We start from the raw sequence: 24,239 nt of genomic DNA on the forward strand, positions 1-24,239 counted from the left end.
GTGTGGTGTGTTCAGCACCAGAATACGGCAGAACTGAGGCGGGGTGGGCTTACAGGTGCTCCACTGATGTACACAATGGGTTTGACTCGCTCATATAATTTTAGAATTGGAAAGGATCTTGGTTTAACCTCCTGCTCCTTGCAGGATAAAACATAGGATGCAATTGCAGTGTCCTTGGCCAATGGCTGTCCATCTCTGCTTAAAGTGAAGGAGAGCTAAATACCTCCCCAGGCAGTCTGCCCCAATATCAAACAACTCTTGCCATTTATGAAGTTTCTCCTAATTTTTAGCTGAATGCATGATATCCAAGCATTGGTTCTAGTCCTGCCTAAGCTGCCTTCAGGAGCAACAGGGAAGAGGTCTTCTCCATCTTCTGCAGAACAGCTTTTGGAGACAGCTTTCATCACTCCCTTTAATCTTTCCTTTTCCCAGTTAAACATACTTAGCTCTTTCAACAGTTCCTTGTAGGGCTGGCCTTTGAGTAAGTGTGCTTCAGGACGGCAGCTTAAAACTCTGACCTCAAAACAGATGAATTCCTGCTCAAACACCTCCTCTCTGGAGTCTGAGATCTCACTAGGTATTGTCCAGCCCACACATGGATGCCACCCTACACCCACTGCTTTATGGCATATCTTTGCTCAGATTAATCCCTTCTTACAAAAGATGATCCTTGTTTGCTCAGAGTAAATGTCAATATATCTCAAATTCCAGCATTCCACAGGTTCAACCAGAAACCAAAAGCGAAGCTTGAAGGCAACAGTCCTCTCCTTCTGTTGTTCCCTAGCAACAATTAATTAAACATTAATAGTTTGATTGAGAAATGGAGTATCTTCGTAATGGCATAACCAGTTGCACGGAAATGTACGCTGTTGGGAACAATGTAAACGGAATTTTGTTGTTATCCTTATCTTTCATTCTCTTAGCATTCTATTATCATTTCTCTTAATATTTTATCTTACTGTATTTCAGTAAGAACTGCAAGCAGTATGAAGGTCCCTGTGTGTGAGAGACAGGGAAGGGGAAATCTCTCAGGGTTGGAGACTGGAAGAAGAGAGGGATGCCGCTGGATGAGAGCTGGTAGGACACATCCTTTTCTGTATGGGACAAATGTTAAGATATATTTGTGAGAGAGAATCCTGTATTTTTCTATCTCTTCTTTCTTCTTTTATTCTCTCTTTTTAAAAATATTTTTTTGTGTAACTAGTTTGTCTTTTATTGTACTGTGAAAAGTGTTAATAAATCTTTATTTTAAAAAATAAACAAAAAGGGAAAACAATTATGTATTGTTAATCATTCTGCTTTTATTGTTATGAAATATAAATAAGTGCCAATTTTTGAGGGGGTTAAAATAAACAAATAGGGCCTTGAATTTCATGTCTTCCAACCACAATTTGCCTTCAGTTCCTTCAGGCATGGTTATGATTGTACTGTAAATGTGCCAGTCTTGTCTTGTAATGGGGACTGACACTTAAGTGAGACTGTTGTTGTTGTTGTTTAGTCGTTTAGTCGTGTCCGACTCTTCGTTACCCCATGGACCAGAGCACGCCAGGCACTCCTGTCTTCCACTGCCTCCCGCAGTTTGGTCAAACTCATGCTGGTAGCTTCGAGAACACTATCCAACCATCTCGTCCTCTGTCATCCCCTTCTCCTTGTGCCCTCCATCTTTCCCAACATCAGGGTCTTTTCCAGGGAGTCTTCTCTTCTCATGAGGTGGCCAAAGTATTGGAGCCTCAGCTTCACGATCTGTCCTTCCAGTGAGCACTCAGGGCTGATTTCCTTCAGAATGGATAGGTTGGATCTTCTTGCAGTCCATGGGACTCTCAAGAGTCTCCTCCAGCACCATAATTCAAAAGCATCGATTCTTCGGTGATCCGTCTTCTTTATGGTCCAGCTCTCACTTCCATACATCACTACTGGAAAAACCATAACTTTTACTATACGGACCTTTGTTGGCAAGGGGATGTCTCTACTTTTTAAGATGCTGTCTAGGTTTGTCATTGTTTTTCTCCCAAGAAGCAGGCGTCTTTTAATTTTGTGGCTGCTGTCACCATCTGCAGTGATCATGGAGCTAAGTGAGACTACCCATCGGTTAAAAGTTGTCTTTGAAGCTCCAAGTAGACAGGCTACTAAATGTGCTGAGCATTTTATTGGATAATTAGCACAATTAAAGATGGAGAACAAAAAGGGAGCAGGGGCTCTTAGCGCATCAGTCTCTTTATGCTTTTCCAGAGACAGGTCCTTTTGTTTGTCTGTTTTGCATCACAAAGACCCTTAGCTGCCAGAAACCATTCCAGCTCATTAGCTTTGCCTTCTTCAAATGGGCTGTGATAAACCACCCCCCACAGCTTGCAATCATTTTGCAGACAGTTTTCCTTCATAGAATCATAGAATTGTAGCATTGGAAGGGACCCTGAGGGCCTTCTTGTCTAACCCTGCAATGTAGGAATCTCAACTAAAGCATTTCAGACAGATGGCCACCCAACTCATGTTTACAAACCTCCAATGAAGGAAGCTCACAACCTCCCAAAGGAGTTCATGGGTACATCGGTCCTTCTTTCCCATGTAGCATTGCATGCCATCCTAACCTCTGAGTGGTGTGAGGCGCCATGGGTTCAATGAGCTCACCTAGGGCTTGGTTTCCTTGGAATGAGGGACAGCGGAGGTTGTAGCGTCTTTATGATATATGGTTTATTAACACACATATATAGCCTGAGTCTATGATGGAGGGGCTCACAGCATTAACACCACAAAAGGCCTTGCTTCTCCCATAGCCAGAGCCTAGGAATTGAAGAAAAAGCAAGCATGTCTCTCCCTCACAGCCTGCAGCCTGTTTCTCACCCAGCTCTCTTGCACAACTATATTGCTTTTGTCTTTCTCACTACCAGCCAGGTGAGGGAGGGGGCCCACCCATTTGCCCATCAGCACAGAGCAACTGCCTTTCTTATACTGATGACCAATACATAGGGCCATTAACAATGGGATCCTCCATTAGATTTTAACCCTTGCTGGATCCAGGAATTAGAAGGGACTCAGACATCATGCAGCCTAACCCCACAGAAACCGACCACAGTATGATTTTCTTCCCTGTTTTTTAGAGAGGGTTGCAGCCTTACTATACACACATGTGCCTCTCAGAGCAATTCCCATTGTATTTTATGGGACTTGTTTCTGAGTAGAGATGTAGTGGGGGAAAATTGAGCCTACTTTTTATTTTAAAAATATATATCCAAGAATGGGTTATAATCACAATAATTTAAAACCATATACATAAAAAGCAACAGGATTCAGGTGTCCTGTAACAATATTAGAGGTGGATGCTCTCCATCATGGAGCTTTTAAGAGAAACAGACCGATGAGAAATTCAGTAGTCCAGTTGTTGCAGCTCCCAGTTGTGATCTATTAACTGATGTCATCTACTGAGCTGAAACCTGAGGGTGGTTTTCTTAAGCAAACTCTGAGCATAGCAACTGCTACTACTGCAACCATCCATTGTGTCTTATAAAGAAAGGCACAAAATTGCTCAGGGACATTTGGAAATGAAAAACACAGTTGCCGCCCCCACAGAATCCGCACACATCCAAAGGTCTAACAGCTTTCACTTGCAATTCAGGCATAACAAAAGCATTTTTATCAGCTGAGGATATGGACACAGCAATTAGATGTGTAGGTGGAAGTTGCACACTGCCCTAGATTGAGAAGAGAGAAGGGGGCACATGCCCTGGGTGGCAGGTGTAGGGGTGTGTGTGTGTAACAGCACCCTACCCATGGGCACAGGCAGGATTTATATTGGGGGGCAGGACCCCCACCTGCCATCATCCTCTGTCCGGCAGTCCCCCCCACACCTTCCCTTTCCACACTTGCCACTGCCTGAAGCAATGCAGAAGCAAGCCCCTTTGAAATGGGCTTTTTTTTACAAGGTTTGTTCTCTGCTAGGGGAAGTGGAGGAGGGGAGGGTCATAGCTCAGTGGCAGAGACTCCGCTTCATATACAGAAGTTTCCAGGTTCAAACCCCCCCACATCAAGCAGGGCCAGGTTGTGTAGGCAAGACTGAGCTAAGAAGTGACGCCTTAATTATTTATTTGCCAAATCTTATCCAGCTTTTCTTCAAGGGAAGCTGGGGCTAAGCTTCCCTGGAGGCCTCTCATCTAAGTATTAAATGCAGACTTGCTCAACTTGATTTGAAGTGGAGGGAAAATCCACCTGGATCATTACTGCGCTTTAAAATTTGTTAAGGTGTATCCAAGCAATAAGCATTGGAAAATGATTTTTTTCCGGACCAGTGACTTCCAATCTCTTGTTATTTTGAATTTGCAGGTTTGCAACTTGGAGTTCACAAGCAAGGAGTGGGGGGCAGCAGTACAGACTTTGCAAAATTTGTAGATCTGGCACTGATTGCACAGTTCGGTCAATTTCCCCTTGAAAGCCAAGTACAGGATTATCGCCGCATAAGCTCTAAAGCTTGTGTTCTCTTACCAACAGGTGTTGATAAATTAAATGTTATCACCTTACTTGCTTTTGTGCCTTCTGGGGCTGATTTCAGCAAAATACGGGGGCAATGAAATCCTTGCTTGTTGATCTGCGGGTAGTGTAAGCTACTGTACGGATGCCAGGCAGGCAAGGTGGACTTTTTTTTCTCCCCAACAATTGCAGCTGAAATCTTTAATGGAAACATAAGGAGTGTGTCTTCTTTGGAATAAAGGAGCTGGACTCCTGATGGCAACTGGGCTGCTGTTGCTCCAGCGGCCGCCTCTGAAAAGAAGAAGTGAGAAGAGTCTACTGACCTTGCCAAGCATCTCCTACTTGCAGAGTCTGGTGGAAGAGAGGCAAGAAGTGGAGGGAGGAATGCGGCAATACAGCAGAGAAGCACCACTAGAAAAGAAAATGGGCACAATCTGCAAGTCATTGCAATCAAGAGTAAGACAGCCATCGGTAATAAGTGGTGTTTTATGTGAAATTTCTGGAGTCCAATCTGGAATATATTCAATAATGGGCTTTTAAACTTTGCCAAGAATCTTCCCTCACCCTGTGCAAATCTTTTGTGCCCTCCACAGTGGTACTCCAGAGAGTTAGCAGGAATGCCATGGGAAATCCTTGGGGCCAAGCACTGAGGGTAGTTACAAAATAGTGCCGACAGAGGCTGCCTGATTTTTTTTGAGATAATATCTGGCTGACCTTTCGTTGTATGATCCCAGGGTGGAATAAAACTAATGCAGCACAATTTACAAAAGCAGAAACAAATACAGCATTTTTTCAGGAAACAGCCAGAGAACTACAATCTCAGCTCCTCAGTTGAAGCAGTGCTGTGAGTGACTCATGATTCATCTTTTTGCACATTCTGGGTAATGTGCAATGCATGGACGTGAGATGCACATAAAAGGAAGAAATGGAAAAGAGAATGTGCACGTTGTACACACATTTTCTGCCCTCATGTTCTTGGCAATATGAAACTGTGTAGATTCTAACTTGGGAATGACACACAAGCCACCATCACTTGACTTTCCTTCTGAATTTGTAAGTCACTCACAGCACAAGGCACCGAAGCTCTGACCTTTGGCCCTGAAAAAAACTGCCTTGAATTTGCCACTGCTGGGAGTAAGGGAGCAAAACAATATAATCAAAGGCTGTTGTTCTGAAATGTCTTTGGAGCTCACAAATCCAATTAACTTTAGAGCCTGCAGATGGGTTTAAGGTTGCAGCCTAAGCTGCAAACAGAAACAAAGCCACTGAAGAAAAGGTTGAAGAGATAAAGGACGATTGTTTTTAAAGTAAAGTATTACTGTTTGGAAAGAAAGGTAAAAAATGATGCTGAATAGAAAGCAGGGATAATCAGATTAAAATGCTGTAACCTGGGCAGCATAGGTCAGCGCCATATAAAATCAGGGTAGGCAATGTATAAAACCAGGGTTAGGCAACATCTCCAGATTTTTTTGACTGCAACTCCCATTATGTCTGACCATTGGTCATGCTGACTGTGGCTGATGGGAGTTGTAGTCCACATTTGAAAGGCACTACTAGGGATGGTGGGTTTTAGGTCAACTTCACACTTACTCTTATTCTGTAGTGAATTTGTATACCACCCCCCATCTGAAGATCACAGAGCAGTTCACAACATAAAAATACACAATACATAATAAAACAAAGACAAACCAATAACTCCCCTCTCACAAACACATTTAAAAGGCCTTAGAATGTTAATCAGGCAAAGGCCTGGTTGTAGATAAGTGTTTTCAGCTGGTGCCTAAAGATATGTAGTTAAGACGTCTCATGAGTACGTCCCACAAGCGGGAAGCAACCACAGAAAAGGCCCATTCTCACGTTGCACCCTCCGGACATTTCATGGAGAAGGCAAGCAAAAACGGGTCTCATGTTACAATCACAGGGTCTGGGTTGGTTCATATGAGGAAAGGTGGTCCTTGAGGTACAATGGTACCTCGGGTTACAGACACTTCAGGTTACAAACACTTTGGGTTACAGACTCCGCTAACCCGGAAGTAGTACCTTGGGTTAAGAACTTTACCTCAGGATGAGAACAGAAATAGCGTGCTGGCAGTAGCGGGAGGCCCCATTAGCTAAAGTGGTACCTCTGGTTAAAAGCGGTTTCAAGTTAAGAACGGATCTCCAGAACAAATTAAGTTCGTAACCAGAGGCACCACTGTATTGAGGTCCTGAGCTATTTGAGGCTTTATAGGTCAAAAGTTGAAGTTTCCAAACCATCTTCAGAGGCAGCTCTATGTATAAATTTTGCTTAAAATTTGGGGGCCTTGTAGACCCAATTTGAGTTTGATTATTTTTTTTGGTATATATTTCATGAATCCCAAAGTTTGAGAGTCAGTATTACAGATGTTGCAAAGGTGATCTGATGTGTTGTGAGACAACCCCATTGAAGAAGATAACAGACATTACCCAGACTTCACTGTTGGTTGCAAGGGGGTCCCCGTAAGAGTTAAAGCTTCAGGGTCCCCAAAATATAGGTCCACCACTGGTTGCAACATAACAAAAGTGGTCAGAAACAATAAACACAACATCAAAAATGCACAACCAAATTAAACAGTCCCCACATATATAATAATAAGATCTAAAAAAAAGATACAAAAAAATATTTTCAGCAAGATCCCATTCCACAACAAACCCCATAAACAAGTCTCCAGTCCACCTAAAGTATGAGGGTGAAAAGCAAACATGAAGACTAACAGCACGCTCCTACGCACATCTAGTCATAAGTCTCACTTTCAGTGTGCTTGCTCTCAGGTAAGTGTGCAAAGGATTACTTGGTAAAGCATCACGGGAATCCAAAGCATGCATGCCTGTCATTTAGAGAATGCAAGCTGGAGGAGGCCTGCAGGAGTAAAATGTTTTGATTCCTATTTGGAGGTATTTCTGTATCTTGCATCCTCAGTTACATTCCTAGGATGTATCTGCAAAACTTTCTTTTTAAAAATTGGGCTCTTTGAACATCTTTACACTATTTATTTTTATTTCAACAATTTCCAGAGGGGTAGCCATGTTAGTCTCTTGCAGCAGAACCAAGCGAGAGGCTTGTGGCACTTACAAAGCAATGGCAGGATGTCTGTGTTACCAACAACCATTTTTGGTGAATTGCCACTTCTAACTGCATAACAATCACTATCTGCTCTTTTCTGCCTCTCATTTCCCTCTGATGTCACTGTTTACACACATGCACACAAACATGCACACACAACCCTTAACCGCCAAACCATGTCTATATATCATATAGCTGACAACTGAGAATCTCACTTTATACAACTGATGAAGTGGACTATAGTCTACAAAAAGTTTATGCTACAATAAATAAATTGATTAATATGGCACCACAAAACTCTCTGATGTTTTTGTTTTACATTTTGCATTATGACCAGTTTGTTCACAGACACAGTTCACTGAAACAAAGATCCCAGCAATATATTCTATTAGCAGTTGTACAAAAGTTAACACTATTAATATTTCTTAGAACTTTTCTTTCATGTCTACATAATTCAGCACCATCCAATGCCTTTCCTCTCTTGTGGGTTTCCAACTTTGCAAAACTCAGTTACTGTGCGAGATGTGTCAAGGGTTATCCTGCTTCATTTTTAATTTTTTTTTTACTTCTGTAAGGTTATTAGTCAACTATGTATCAACCTATTTAACTTTGTTCCCCACTTTTCCTTTCAAAAGACAGTAAGCCAAAAGACAGCCCATAATCTTGGAATGAAGTGGGTATATACTAGATCAGCCTTTCTCAACCTTGGGTCCCCAGATGTTGTTGAACTACAACTCCCATCATCCCTTGCTAGCAAGGCCAGAGCTCAGGGATGATGGGAGTTGTAGTCCAACAACATCTGGGGACCCATACACAGCAGTGCAGGGACAGATCAAATCAAAATGTGAACTGGAAAGGAGAGGTGCTGTATTGGCTGATGCAGCTCTATGGTAGTACAGCATGGTGTAGTGGTTAAGAACGGTGGTCTCATAATCTGGGAAACCGGGTTCGCGTCTCCACTCCTCCACATGCAGCTGCTGGGTGACCTTGGGCTAGTCACACTTCTCTGAAGTCTCTCAGCCCCACTCACCTCACAGAGTGTTTGTTGTGGGGGAGGAAGGGAAAGGAGATTGTAAACCGCTTTGAGACTCCTTAAGGGGAGTGAAAGGCGGGATATCAAGTCCAAACTCTTCTTCTTCTTCTACATGTCCTTTTTTGGGATTCAACTTTGTGCTGTACATAGTTGAAAACCATTTACATTTCTGTTCTGCCTGCTGAAGAGTTCTGTGTAACTCAAAAGCTTGCTTACTTTAATGCCAGAGGGTCTGATTAAAGTGCTATTCCTTTACTGCTGCTGTATTTCTTCTTACCTGAAGCAACCACTGCAATGGCTGACTCTTTGCAGCCCTGGCATGGTTTATTTTCCTCTGTTATTTGATTTAGTTCACCTTGTACTTACAGGCTTTGTACTTTTCCTGTAATACTCCACTACTACAGAGTTGACCTATTTGGGTGTGGCTGAATAGGAACCCAATATCCTTCAGGGCACCTTTTTGCAGCACACTCCTGCGACTCATTTGCAACTTGGAAGCTTTTAGAGGTTTTGTTTTGGAATGGGCGGGAAGCAGAAATAATATTTTGCTTTGAACATGGAAGAGACATCTCTTCAGAAATGTCAAAAGATTAATATGGTTTTCTTACAAGTGTTCTGTGTAAGGTGTAATATATGCATGGCATGCCAAGGCTGTGTTTTTTTCCTTTAAAAAAATATACATTAGCATTTCAGAATTACAACTCCAGTTCCCACTTCCTCAGTTAAGGATTAAAAAAAGACTTTCAACTTTTATTTCTTGGGTCCTTTCTGTGGGCAGGCATGTCCGGCAAGCCGCTGGCAACACAATTCTAAGCATGTCTACTCAGAAGCAACTCCCATTGAGTTCTAGGGAGCTTACTCTCAGATAAGCATGTATAGAACTGTATCTATAATCATCTAACTGTGTGGAGTGGGAGCCAAAATTCAACATGAATTCTTTGGAGAAAATATTATTTAAAATTTCCCTTTCCTTCTCAAGCATTATGCAGCAAAGCAAGATACAGTTTCAGAAAAATAATTAGGTCTTGAAGCAAGGCCGTTTCATACATTCCAAGAAACAAAACCAGGTTTTGCACTGAGTGTTCACAGAACAAAGAGCCACTGCTAACCCTGACTTTCTGATAGATGCCCCTGCATAATTTTCAAACTCCTGTTTGTCACATTCATACTTTAAATACACTTAATAAACAGCTTTCTAGATGTGCTGTCCATGTGAGTGGGGATGTGGACTCCTGCCTGCATCACAGTGCTCAGATAAGCCCCATTGAACCTACTGGAATTTTCCATCAATGTAATGCAGGCATAGGCAAACTCGGCCCTCCAGATGTTTTGAGACTACAATTCCCATCATCCTTGACCACTGGCCCTGTTAGCTAGGGATGATGGGAGTTGTAGTCCCAAAACATCTGGAGGGCCAAGTTTGAGGAAGCCTAATGTAATGCATTACATCCAGGGTCATTAACTGGTACTTAAAATACTGGCGGTCCTTTACTTTTGGTTGGATAAGGGCTCTTTCCCATCCTAGGCAGACATTATTTCCATACATTTAATTCATGTAAGGAGGGGAGTGGAATCTCCCAGTAGCGGATATCATGGTGAGGCAAAGGCACTTACCTGACCTCCCAGCAGGCAGGCCACTGCTACTTACCAGGAGGGGCGAGGCAATGGGGAGGGTGGTTTGGTGCAAACACACTGGCAGGAGATTGGCTCCGCTGATGCATTTGCACTGCGCTGCCTTCCCTGCCACTTCCTTCCCCCAAGTAAGCAGCAGCAACTCCCTTGCCACGAGGTCAGGAAAACACCTCTGCCCCACGACACCATCTGCTACTGCCTGCTCCAGACTTCTGAATACAGCTGACATGTGTGAAGCTAGAAGACAAGGGTTTTTGATCATGTGCACAGGCTCTGTACAAACATTGAACTGAGCACATGGGAGACAGGGGAGCAGGCAGCACATGTGATCCTATTCTCTCCCTCCATTTGTAGTGAGATCATCTGCACAAGGCTATGGCCTTTCTGGTTTCTGGGCTTATATGAATCATCCCTGCCATATTTTAAAAGCTTGCTTCCAGGTTGAATTAATCTCCGCTTATCTCTCCCAGAGCCAGAAAGCCATCCAGAATGTAATTGCTCTCTACAAGCTCCCAAAAATATTTTTTCTGTAAAAGCTCCAGGGCACACACAAAAACACCATGCAAAGGGATTTTTGACACCCACTTTGGAGGATAGACATTTATATCTTCGCCACCTATGAAATATGTGGCCACACACACAACACACACACTGGAGAAAAGTCTCCTCATGTAGAAATACACAGACAATGTTTTCTTTAAACCCATTTTTGGAAGCACGGATGAGAAACATAAAGGACAAAAGAAATATTTTCCCTCCTGAACAGAGTATTCTAAATGTGTGCTATCCCAAGTTGGAATGTTTTCAAGAATAAGTTGTTACTTGATTTCTGCCCTAGTACTGCCTGTTCGGTCAGGTTACTGGCAGGTCAAATCTTCTACAGGAGTGCTGGAAGTATGAAGATGAATCTTTGTAAAGGGCAGGCGGGGAAAATGGGCCAGAGGGGGAATGGTTAAACATGTACCTCTTTGTTCTTCCTTTCTCTGCTCTCTGGCTCATTCTGTCCAGCATAATTTTGGTTGTTAAAAACTGCTGAATAAAATTTATAGGCACACAAAACTCCATGTAAGGTGTAGCAACACCCCCCCCCTTAAAGTTACTTGGGGAAATAATGACCTGTCATTTGCCAATCAGAAGGTTTTATAGCTAAACAAGAACTTTAACTTGGCATTCCCTCAGTTTACAAATGGCCATGAGGAGGAGTTTGGAAGCTTTCCCTTTCATTTTAGATTAATTGCATTTTGTCACGACATTCAAGCTCAGAAAAGCCATAGCCTATTAAACTGGCTAGTTAAAAACAAAAACAAAAACCATAGTTAAGATTCACCACTGTTTAAGGTTCAAATGCAACACCAAGCTAAGGTTTAATCTAAAATGGAAGTGGGTGCTCCCCATTTCGATGTTTTATTGTGTTTTTAATATTCTGTCTGGAGCCACCCAGAGAAGCTGGGGAAACCCAGCCAGATGGGTGGGCTATAAATAACAACAACAACAACAACAACAACAACAATTTATTATTATTATTATTACTACTACTACTACCTCCTGTGACAATGCCAGGGGAGGAGGAAGAATGGTGGAATGTACAAGCCCAAGACTTGCTGCAGCTTGCAAAGCTAAACCATGGTTTAGTTTAGTGCGACATGCACTCTTTAAGCCAGAAGACCTATTGTTGACTTGAGAATAGTAATAATGGGTTGGATCCAGACTTAGTCATTCCTCTCACCATATAAACTGACCCAGTCTCTGCATTCATCATCTGAGGCCCTTCCTTGTGTGTCTCCTTCATGAGAGGTTCAGAGGGTGACAACACAAGAAAGGGCTCTTTCTGCAATGGCTCCCCGTTTGTGGAATGCTCTCCCCAGGGAAGTTCATCTGATGCTTTTATTATATATCTTTGGGTGCCCAGCAAAAACATTTCTCTAAAACCATATATTTGGCTGATTAATATTCTACACTTTTAAATGCGTTTGTGGTGGTGGGAGCTATTGTTTTGTTGTTTTTGTTTTAACCATTTATTTGTGTTTTTATCTTGTATTTTTATCTTGAGAACCACCCTGAGATCTTTTGATGAAAGGCAGTATATAACTCTAATTAATTAATTAATAATAGAAGAGTAGACCCACCAAATTTAATGGGATTTAAGTTGGTAATGACAAATTTAAATCCCATCGATTTCTAAGCATAACGAAGTCAGGCTCCAAGTCATTAATAATGCTAACATTGAAATCTTAGATACCTAAGTCCTTTGTATTTGGGTCTGAAATTTGGATAAGCCTCTGGAAATTTCCAAGCTGGAAACAAGACAGACATTATTCCAATGGAGTAACCTGAAATATCATCATTTTTGATCAGGAACTGAACCTAGGAAGGGGCAGAAGAGTAAAGATAAGAACTTGCATTAATGAAAAAAGTGGTTCATAGTGGATAAGTTAACCAGTAACCGGGTCAAGATACAACTACAACAGTTTCCAGCCAGCCTGGAAAGTTTCTTCTTCTTGTGTAAGAGTTAAATTCTTGCTTAAGGGGAGAACTATTTTCTCTTTAAGTGGTAAATTTCATTCCAACACAAATTAACGAACTTTCAAATATATTAACCCTTAAATAGAAGCTATGTGTTTAAAAAAACCCTCTTTGTTGAAAAGAGAGAGAGAGAGAGCAGAAAGGGCTATGAAACAGGTTGTAAACTCACAGCACCTTAGTGTAAGGAGTGCCCTGGAGGACACATTCTGAAGCTTTAATACTTTGACAACTTTTTCCAAAGATAAGAAACAATCAGTTGTTTTTGCAACCTCATATTCAGTTGGTGAGCATTTTCACTGCTGTCATAGGCAGAAGCCTTTTATATGCATTGTTATATTGCATCTGTCGGTGGGTGAGCCAGATTGGAATCCTTGCTCAGCTAGGGAGCTCACTGCTTAGCCTTGAGGAACTCACTTTCCCTTGGTCTAACCTACTTTACAGGCTGTTGGAATGATAGGATACTGCTTCAAGCTCTTTGAAGGGTAACCAAATGTAATCAATAACCAAATGCAAGCAAAAGTTAAGCAGAAGGAATAAATTAAGCAACAGGGGGCCAATGCAGAGGTCAGTTTAAATGGGACGGCCACTGAAAAGCATTAACCAAACCATGCAGAGTGTAAAACTTCAAAAGGTTCTTAGCCTATGCACTTGTCTGTATGGGTAGCAGTGTCTAGCTGTATTCACATGCAAGCAATGTTTGCATGAGTGAAGAACCACGTACGGCACCAACAGGCATAAATGCTTTTTGCCAACCATATAGCTTGGGCCTTCCTAAGAATGGTGGCAGGCTCACAGGAGAGCAATACAAATTCAGCACCTATGCCTTGAAATAAATGAAGGTAAAAGAGCTGACAGGAGGGGAGATCAGCAAATCAACCTAGACATGTATGGTGGAATCAGAAGGGAATGTTAGGAACTATATAATAAAAGTAACAGTTCCCCATCCATCTGACTGGGTTGCCCCAGCCACTCTTTCAGCCCGATTTTTAGACAGAAGCCCATGACTGAGTTTCCATATGATGAGAAGCCTCCAGGTGACTGTAGCAGCTCACAGTTCTCACAATGGCTACAGCTCTCTTAAACCTTTCCTTCCAATCCACTATCATGGCTGCTGCCATCTATCTGTCTGTCTGTCTGTCTGTCTGTCTGTCTGTTTACCTCCTACAGTGCCAGGCTTCTTGGAACAGCAGAGAAGGTGAAATAAATTGTTGCTCACCACAACTTCTTTGTCCCTCTCTGCTGCTCTGAATCTAAGAAGAGGTCGGGCATTGCAGGAGCGAGTGGGCAACGCTGGGACAGTGACACAAGGGGGCTCTCCACCTCTACCTGCTGCTGCAGTTGTCAAAACTTGCTAGCTGCTACAGCCACCAAGGGCTTCTCCTGGAGAGAAGCCTTGTTCACTGGCTCCTGTGTAAAATGAGTCATAGGGGATGCTAAAGAGAGAATTTTTTTTGAGGAGCCAGAGGATAGCAATGCTGATGAACTTCAAAACTTAAAGGCTCATAATTTGAACTTGCAAGCTCATAAAATTTTATTACAAGGCAAGCCACTTTTGCCCTTAAACTCTTGATCTGTTCATAATTAGAACGCGGATATATCACGAGCTTATGTGCCTATTTGACATCCACATAGCCTGTTCCATATTCATGAGATGAGGTGCTCAGAAGACAATAGCTGCTGTTGGCACGTGCTGAGAAGTTGGTTACTTTAACTCCTTACTCTCATGTGAAATCTAAGTGTCCTTGATCACGGAAACTGACCTGAACTTTTTTTCCCTAAAAGGGAATTTACAGAATTACCCTTGGCTCCTGTGCAGTCAAATGGTTTGGCAATGCCACACACTACTCTGTGTTTGGTTAGAGTGGGATGGATCAATGCCATCTCTTACGTGAACTTAACTACTGGGAGTGTTCCTCTGAGGTCATCAAGAAGGCCTCTGTATTTGCTTTATGGCTTGTTGACTTGCTTGTATGGAAAGAAAACCTCTTGGACCACGTGCAGTTTGAGGTGCACTGACCTCCCAGCTCAGGCACAAAATATATGTGTGTCAATTTACAAGTCTCAAAAGTTTTTTTTAAAAGAAGAGCGTTCACTGCAACACAGTTTGCAACACAGTTTGAGCTGTGGGGAAATTTGCACATCACCGCATTTCGGTAACGCTTGAACTTGTGTGTCAGCCAAGACCTCTCCTCCAAAACTCCTGCTACCTCTGCCTCCCTGCGGCCTCCCAAGCTGAGTTCATGGGCTAATGTCTTGATTGATGATTCCAGACGAAGGAGACAAATGCAAGGATTATTGTTCTCCATTTGAGAGAATCAAACATGGGAGTGACTCTGATCACTACTCATTGTACTTAGCTACAGAAATGAGTAAGTGCAGCGTTGTAGTGGGCAGTGAGAGAAGTGAGAGAACTTGCATTGCCTTGCAATTAGAGAAAAGAGGTTTTTAAGTTATTTTTATTTTTTATTTCAGTTATTTATATACAGCTTTTCAGCAAACACACACACGCAAGTTCTGAAAGCACTTTAACTCAGTAAATTTGAGCGAAAATTTAAAATGCCCTAAAATGTAATTAGAATCAGTGTACTATAATAATAATAATAATTTATTATATATACCTCACCCATCTGGCTGAGTTTTCCCAGCCACTCTGGGCGGCTTCCGACAAAAGATTAAAAATACATTAAAGCATCAGTCATTAAAAACTTCCCGAAACAGGGCCACTCTATAGTGGTTAGAGTGCCAGACTTGAACTCTGGAGACCAGGGGTCAAATCCCAATTCAGCTACGAAGTTCACTGGGTGACTTTGGGCCAGTCACAGCCTCCCAGCCTAACCTGCGTCACAGGGTTGTTGTGGGGGGTTAAATCAGGAGGGGGGGAGCCATATATGCCACCTTGAGCCCCTTGAGGGGAAAAAAAGGTAAGATAGAAATGAAACAAAGTTTTCATGGCAGTTTATTTTTTGTTCTCGTGAAGACTTAGAATCATAGAATCATAGAGTTGGAAGAGACCACAAGGGCCATCGAGTCCAACCCCCTGGCAAGCAGGAAACACCATCAGAGCACTCCTGACATATGGTTGTCAAGCCTCTGCTTAAAGACCTCCAAAGAAGGAGACTCCACCACACTCCTTGGCAGCAAATTCCACTGTCGAACAGCTCTTACTGTCAGGAAGTTCTTCCTAATGTTTAGGTGGAATCTTCTTTCTTGTAGTTTGGATCCATTGCTCCGTGTCCGCTTCTCTGGAGCAGCAGAAAACAACCTTTCTCCCTCCTCTAGGTGACATCCTTTTATATATTTGAACATGGCTATCATATCACCCCTTAACCTCCTCTTCTCCAGGCTAAACATGCCCAGCTCCCTTAGCCGTTCCTCATAAGGCATCGTTTCCAGGCCTTTGACCATTTTGGTTGCCCTCCTCTGGACACGTTCCAGTTTGTCAGTGTCCTTCTTGAACTGTGGTGCCCAGAACTGGGCACAGTACTCCAGGTGAGGTGACTTGTGGCTACACCACCCTAAACACGTCTGTTCGTGTCTGATCTCAGAAAATGAGCAGGGAGAAGCCTTGTTAGTCTTTGGAATACCAGGTACCAGAAGACACCTTGAAGGAAAGATACATTAGGGTCTGAACACGGATGTGAAATGAGGGTGCTTCTGGCATTATGGTGGAGACTGCAGGTGAATTACTGTTTCTGCTACAACTGCCACCACCTTCTCTGCTACTTTGTTGTTGTTTAGTCGTTTAGTCATGTCCGACTCTTTGTGACCCCATGGACCAGAGCACGCCAGGCACTCCTGTCTTCCACTGCCTCCCGCAGTTTGGTCAAACTCATGCTGGTAGCTTCGAGAACACTGCCCAACCATCTCGTCCTCAGTCATCCCCTTCTCCCTTCTCCTTGTGCCCTCAATCTTTCCCAACATCAGGGTGTTTTCCAGGGAGTCTTCTCTGCTACTTACAAGCACTTTATTTACCTGCTGCAATCATAGTGTGAAGCAGTTATTCAGGCACTGAGGAATATCTTATATAACATGTGTCAAACTGACAAATGAAACTCCTCATTGTTAGGTGAAGAACAAATGTGGTGAACTGGAATACTCTATTAAATGACACTGAATCTACAGAGTTCTTTCAAGTGCCGTCGCTCACCACCAAGAAAATACATAGTTCACCATAGTTCATTGGATATGCTTTCCTGCTGTTTCCTTTCCCATCTTCCTGTGAATTCATGGACATCAACATCCGAAGTAGTGGAGGATTCCTTTTCTCAGTCTTCGCCACATTACCTTCATGCTTTGGGGCTTCTCAAATTTCTCTTCCTGTGCTTCACACTCTACATTTTCTGATGACACTATGGATGACTACCCATAATTCTCACTGTTCTGCCCATTACCTCTTTCAGAGGAGGGAGAAAAGGAAAATGTCCTTCGAATTGCAAAGCAGAAGCAGATACTCTCATTATGGATCATGCTCAGCTCTCTGTTTCTCTGTTTTTACCATTTTCAAACATCTCCCACATCTCTATACCCACCTGAATCTGAGGTTAACTTCTGCTATAGTCTCAAGACAACAACACAAGTCCCTTTGCGTTCCATCTCCCAATTGCCATCACAGATGTGTTTCTTTACCCTCCTCCTCTGATGCAGCTATGCTGGGTGGTGGAGATAGACATGAGCAAGGCTGCGGTAGAGACCAAACTGGGAACAAATAGCTGTTCTGTGTTTCTTATGGATTCAGCTGTGGCCCAAAGAGATGGTCTGATATAAATCTAGGAGCACAGGAATCGGCCAGGTACTGACTCAGACCATTGGGTCCTTTGCAACTCAACTGCCTGTACTGTCTATGACTTTGCAGGGCTTCAGATGGGGACACTGGAAAGGTTAGAGAACAAACCTAGGACCTTCTGCATTCAGTGTATGTGCTATTCCACTGAGCTATGGGCTTTCCCTAAAGGCAAGGATGGCGCACAAAGCACAGCTGGCCATCAGCCATGGCTTGGGGAAGGAGATGGGTTATGGTGAGGGGATTTCATGAGGGCCATCTACAGGGGCTTAGACCCATTTGCCCTGCTGGTCTGTCCTGTTCAAGCACCCTACACTAGATGCTTATAGGAATCCCAGAAGCAGGACATAACAGCAACACATGTCCTGAACCCCAGCCTACCTGGCAGCCAGTCCCACTGGTGTATACAGGCCAACGACAGAGGCTAACAATAGTCCAGAAGTTCAACAGTTCAGGAAACATGGTCCAGGTTCAATACAGCAAACCAAGTCCAGCTTCTAACAGTCAGGCCAGGTTCCCATCTCTGTAGCCAATTCAAGATCAGGGAACCTGGGGTTCAGTCCCCAAAAGCAGGCTTGTGGAGCTCCTAGGGCACCCAAGCTGTGGTCCATCAACATGGAAAGTTGAGCAGACACAGCGCATGTGACCCCCACCTGTCCGGAGCCTAATGCAGCTGAGGAATCCCACACCTCCTCCCAGAGCTAATAAGCCCCAACTGGCCAACTAGTGAGCTAGGCTGTGGGTTCTTGCCTGTCTCAGCCTCCTAGAATGCACCTTCCGTTGCCCCCGATGCCTCAGAGCCCACCATGCTTATGAAGACAGGGCCTCCTCTGGCTCCTGAAGGAACGTCTCCACCCCCATCGTTCTGCCTGGACACTGAGGCCCAGTGCTGAGGGCCTTCTGGTGGTTCCCTCACTGCGAGAAGCAAAGCTACAGGGAACCAGGCAGAGGGCCTTCTCAGTAGTGGTGCCCACCCTGTGGAATGCCCTCCCATCAGATGTCAAAGAAATAAACAACTATCTGACATTTAGAAGATATCTAAAGGCAGCCCTGTTTAGGGAAGTTTTAATGTCTGGTGTTTTAATATATTTTTAACCTTTTGTTGGGCGGGGTATAAATAATAAATTATTATTATTATTATTATTATTGTTGTTGTTGTTGTTGTTGTTGTTGTTGTCTTGCCCCTCTGTTTCCTTGCACTGACTTCCCCCCTCCCCTCACCATGCCCTCACTGAGTTAGACCTACTGACCTGGTGTAATTCTTATAGGAAACCAGTATCTGACTTAAATCCAAATTCTCCAAAGTAATGAAGACTGATGTTTTGTTTAGTGCTGTCCAACAGTGACTTTTCTTGCACTTTAGCAGAAAACTGGCTTGTGTCCCAAAGGATCCAAGAGCCAAGACGTACATTTCTGCCTCTTATTCAGAAAGCCCTGGTTCTTGAACATTAGATATGCGGTTCTCTGGTTGACATTTCTTCCATAGTCCCACACTTCTGACTCAACTCAGGAAATCTACTGTATTTCATGTCATGCTTTGATTAATAACGGGTGAATTCGCCTTGACTGAGTCAATTCAGAATTGACTCAGTATTTATTTATAAGCTTTCTTGGCAAGCGTTAAAGAAAGAACAACTCCCCTGTTTCTGACTGGGTTGACATGCCCACTCAAAAGCAAGGTCCACTGAGCTGAATGGGATTTACTTCCGGGTAATATAGAATTGCAGCCTTAGCGTTCTCTCCTGGCTTGCAGTGTTGACACAGGTGTGCTGATGGGATGAAGAAAGGCTGCAGCATTTGGAACTTTTTAGTTCAGAGAAAAGACAAGTGAGAGGTGACATAATACAGTGGTACCTTGATTTTCGAACGTAATCCATTTCGGAAGACTGTTCAAGTCCCGAAACGTTCAAAAACTGAAAATTCAATATGGAAGCCACGTTTCCGGTTCGACTTCCGAAGTGCGTTCGAAAACCAAAGCATTTCCTTCCGGGTTTATGGTGTTCAAAAACCGAAGTTCATCAACAGAGATATTCGAAAAGCAAGGTATCACCGTAGAAGTTTATAAAATTATGCATGGCGTTGAGAAGGTGGATAGTAATTTTCTCTCTCTTAACTCACAGACATCCAAGGAAGCTGAATGTTGGAAGATTTAGGACAGATAAAAGAAAGTTCTTCACGCAATGCATAGTTAAACTCTGGAATTCACTCTTCCTGGAGGCATTAATGGCCCCCAACTTGGATGGCTTTAAAAGAGGATTGGACGAATTCATGGAAGAGAAGGCTATTGAGGGCTACTAGCCATGACGTTGATGCTCGTACCTCCACAGGTGGAGGAAGCAATTCCTCCAAGTACCAGTTGCTGGAAACAACTGAAGGGGACAGTGCTCATGTGCTCATTTTCTGCTCCCTGGTTTCTCACAGGCCTCTGGTTGCCCACTGTGAGAACAGGATACTGGACTATTCTTAGGTTTCAAAGGGAGTGATGGTGGGGAAAGTGCAAATACAGGGGCTGATGTTAAGCCAATACAGAATAGAGAGCAGCGTGAACAGTAACTAAAATGCTAGTTAATGAAACAATGGTAAACGTGCTAAAATACGTTGTGTAAACATGGGAGGCTACGCTGTGAAAAATCGAACATTCCTTGGCTCCTGCATTGCTGGATCTCTGATCAGAAAACCGAGGGTGCCAATGAGTCCAAGGCATGCGTTGAACATTTATTTCCTTATAACCATAGGACCCGAGGTCCATCTAACAGGCCTGCCATTCCAATGCACTTTAAAAATCATTAACAAAAGGAACTGATACGGAGCCAGTTCTTTTTCCAAGTGTAGACTTTAGCCCAACCAAGTACAGCCAATTCTTTACTGGAAGCTAACTCGGCTATCTGTGAGATCAAAGGCAAGAATTTTTATTATGTCACAAGATTCATCTGCTAAGTAACTGCTAAGAAATCTTGCACCTCCTTCGGTGTCTGATGAAGAGGGCTGTCCCCTACAAAAGAGCCGGCTAGGGACATTGTCACAAGCGAGAGTAAAAGAAACTCTTCAATGCAACTGCAAAAGTGTAAACAAAAATGCTGAGAATTCATATTTGCTATACAAGCACTCTATACCTTCCCTTCAGCATAAAGAATGATCATGGCCAGACAATCATATAAATAGTGCGAGAAAAGATCAAAGGGGATTTGATGGCTCATGTGTGAAAACAGGCTAAAGTCCTGAAGACACTAACTAGGAGGTAGTGATGATGGAAGTAGAAATTTGATTCAGGTTGATTTTAACACAAAACGACCATTATGAAAATCAAAACACAGCTAATGTTTCTCCAAAACATTATGCAAATCAAAACACAGCTAATCTTCAAAATACACACTTCTTTGAATTTTATGATATGGTTTGTCAATCAAATAATATGTACAATAATGTATTTGTTATGGGGAAATATATTGTTATGACTTTGTGGGTGCTTGACCTCTGCTAAATTCAAGTTACCAATAGGTGCTAGAACTTAATTGAGGTTTGTGTGTTAAAACTGTGTGTCACACTCTTACGCCTTAGAATCTAATCTAGACCTGTGTGCATTTAAGCCTGTGTATTAGATGTTTCTAAATCCTCTGGAATTAGAATGTGTTAAGGATTGATTAAGCCAAGCTGGTGTGTCCTGTGATATAAGAGCTAATTAAGGCAAACTAATTTCCTTAGGACGGGATGCGGGTGGCGCTGTGGTCTAAACCACTTAGCCTAGGGCTTGCCGATCAGGAGGTTGGCAGTTTGAATACCCGTGACGGGGTGAGCTCCCGTTGCTTGGTCCCCGCTCCTGCCCACCTAGCAGTTTGAAAGCACGTCAAAGTGCAAGTAGATAAATAGGTACCGCTCCAGTGCGAAGGTAAACAGCGTTTCTGTGCGCTGCTCTGGTTTGCCAGAAGCAGCTTAGTCATGCTGGCCACATGACCTGAGAAAACTGACTGCGGACAAACGTCGGCTCAGAGTGTGTTCTCTTAATTTCACAACGGAACAAGTAGATAAACATCAGATTTGGAGCACTTTCTGGATTAGCCCTTGTGGTTGTTTTCCCCCCAAATAATTTAAGAAGGCCAGGTTAGGCATACTTGTTTAAGCGTGTGACTAACACTGTATGCAGTTTGGCTATGAGGCTCACTCAGAAGTTCATCGTGGCACCTTGGGCATTGGGTTGGGAGGAGACCCTGTTGGTCCTTGACATTCCATGAAATGAGAAATGGAAAGGAAGGGATACCAGTCACATCAAGGGAAGGCCCTTAGCTCAGTGGTAAAGCATTTCCTTTGCATGCAGAAGGTCTCAGGTTCAATCCCAGCTTTTTCAGGTAGAGCTGGTAGTGGCCCCTGCCTGACACCCTGGAGAGCCACTGTCATTTAGTGCAGACAAAATGGCGCTAGTTGGACCAGTGATAGAAGGCAGCTTCCTATGATCCTGTGTTCACCATCCATTATGGCTGTGAAATGTCCTATGATGCATATAGGATATGGGATTGAGCAATCAAGGTTAGCTAAACCGGTTTCTTTCTCCTTCATCAAAGGACTCGGCATTTTCCTCCCCAGAAAGATTTCCTGTTTCCAAATATCATGTGTCAATAACATTTATACTTTCATGCCCTATTGCATCAATGTGAGTTATGGAGCAAAGTGGAGTGGCATTTGTTTTTAAATCCTTCGAGACCATTGTACCACACACTTTCCCCTTCTTTCCATTAAGTGGAAATTCATAAGCTGAGAAATGAATTCCAATCTGACAGATGTATTGGTTCCTCTGATATATTTTGGATTTTCAAAATGTGAGTCTCTTTGATCAGAGAACTGGAAGCATCAAGCTTGAGGTAACAGATATTATGCTACAGAGATGCAATCCTAGCAAATGGACTCTTCCTCCTATAGGGAGATGGCAGTTGGGGAAACTCCTGTATAATTTATTTTGAAGACTGAGGAGAACATGAGTATTATTATTTGTATCCCACCTTTATTTCAAAATAGCTCAGAGGAGCTCTTTATCACAATCCCTCTGTGAGATAGTAAGATTAGGCTGAGAGACAGCAAGCTGCTCAAAGTCACTCAGCTGAATATCATGACTGATGCCCCCCCCCCCCCAATTTGGTTTTCTTTCTGCTGAAACAAGAGATGGGCAGAAATGCAGTTTGGTGCTCATTTCAACATGAACCTATGTAATCTTTTATTTCTTCAGCCTTGAAAATTTATTAAAAATCAAAGAACCCAAAACTTCTCTCTCTCTCTCTCTCTCTCTGTCACACACACGTGCGCGCACACACACACACCTTCTCACATTCTATCCACACAAAATAATCTGAACATGGTATTTTAATAAGCCAAGGTTTAAAAATCCACAGAAGCATAGAGTATAACCTGAGTGGTAGCCAGTGCAATTCTTTGGTTCACCATGATTGAAATGAAACAGGATATCTGTTTCTCTTAAGCCTATTCTGCTTTTAAAAGACTGCTATTTAGCACACCAAAGTTTCAATTATGTAGGTTCATATTCAATATTGCTAGTATGTAAGAGTGAATAAAGGTCTATAATAAATCCTTGAATACAGGCTTATTCAAGTTTATATCTCTTATCATACTATTTAAACCTTTCACAACATTAAAAAAATGGCCAGAGCAAGAGATCCAGTATTAAGTAGGGCTGAGATTGTGGTAATTCAGAATCCTACTGCTATTTCTAAATCCCCTGGAATCAGCAAATGTTAAGGGCTAATTAAGGACAAATGTTGTCCCCATCTTTAAAAAGGGGGAAACGAAGACCCAGGTAACTAGTGACCGGTCAGCTTGATGTTGATACCAGGAAAGGCCCTAGAACAGATCATTAAATGGTTGCTCTGTGAGCACTTAGAAAAGGATGCTGTGATTACTAAGACCCAGCATGGGTTTCTCAGAAACAAGTCAGGAAAGACAAATATCATATATTTTTTTTTATAAACCTTGGTGGATCAGGGGAATGATGCGAATGTAGTGTATCTTGATTTCATTAAGGCTTTTGACAAAGTCCCCCATGAGATTTTTGCAGAGAAGCTGGGATTCAATATGACCTTAACAGATTGGAAAACTGGGCCAAAACTAACAAAATGAATTTCAATATGGACAAGATTCTGCACTTAGGCAGGAATAACCAACTGCACAAATATAAGATGGGGAACACCTGGCTTGCCAGTAGTACATGTGAAAAGAATCTAGGGGTCTTAGTAGACCACAAGCTTAACATGAGTTGATAGTGTAATGCAGCAGGAAAAAACACTGCATCGAGAAATGTATAGTGTCCAGGTGAAAGGAAATAATAGTAATAGTACCACTCTATTCTGCCTTGGTCAGACCACACCTGGAATACTGTGTCCAGTTCTGGGTGCCACAATTTAAGAAGGATATTGACAAGCTGGAATAATTAATAATAATAATAATAATAATAATAATAATAATAATAATAATAATAATAATAATATTTATACCCCACCCATCTGGCTGAGTTTCCCTAGCCACTCTGAGCGGCTTCCAATCAAATGTTAAAAACAATACAACATTAAATATTAAAAACTTCCCTAACAGGGCTGCCTTCATCTGTCTTTTAAAGATAAGATAGCTACTTATTTCCTTCACATCTGAAGGGAGGGCGTTCCACATGTGCAGAGGCGGGCAGCCAAGATGATTAAGAGTCTGGAAACCAAACCTTATGAAGAATGGTTGAG

Source organism: Podarcis tiliguerta, assembly GCF_965153285.1.
Source record: "Podarcis tiliguerta genome assembly, chromosome: 4".
Classification (NCBI taxonomy): Eukaryota; Metazoa; Chordata; class Lepidosauria; order Squamata; family Lacertidae; genus Podarcis; species Podarcis tiliguerta.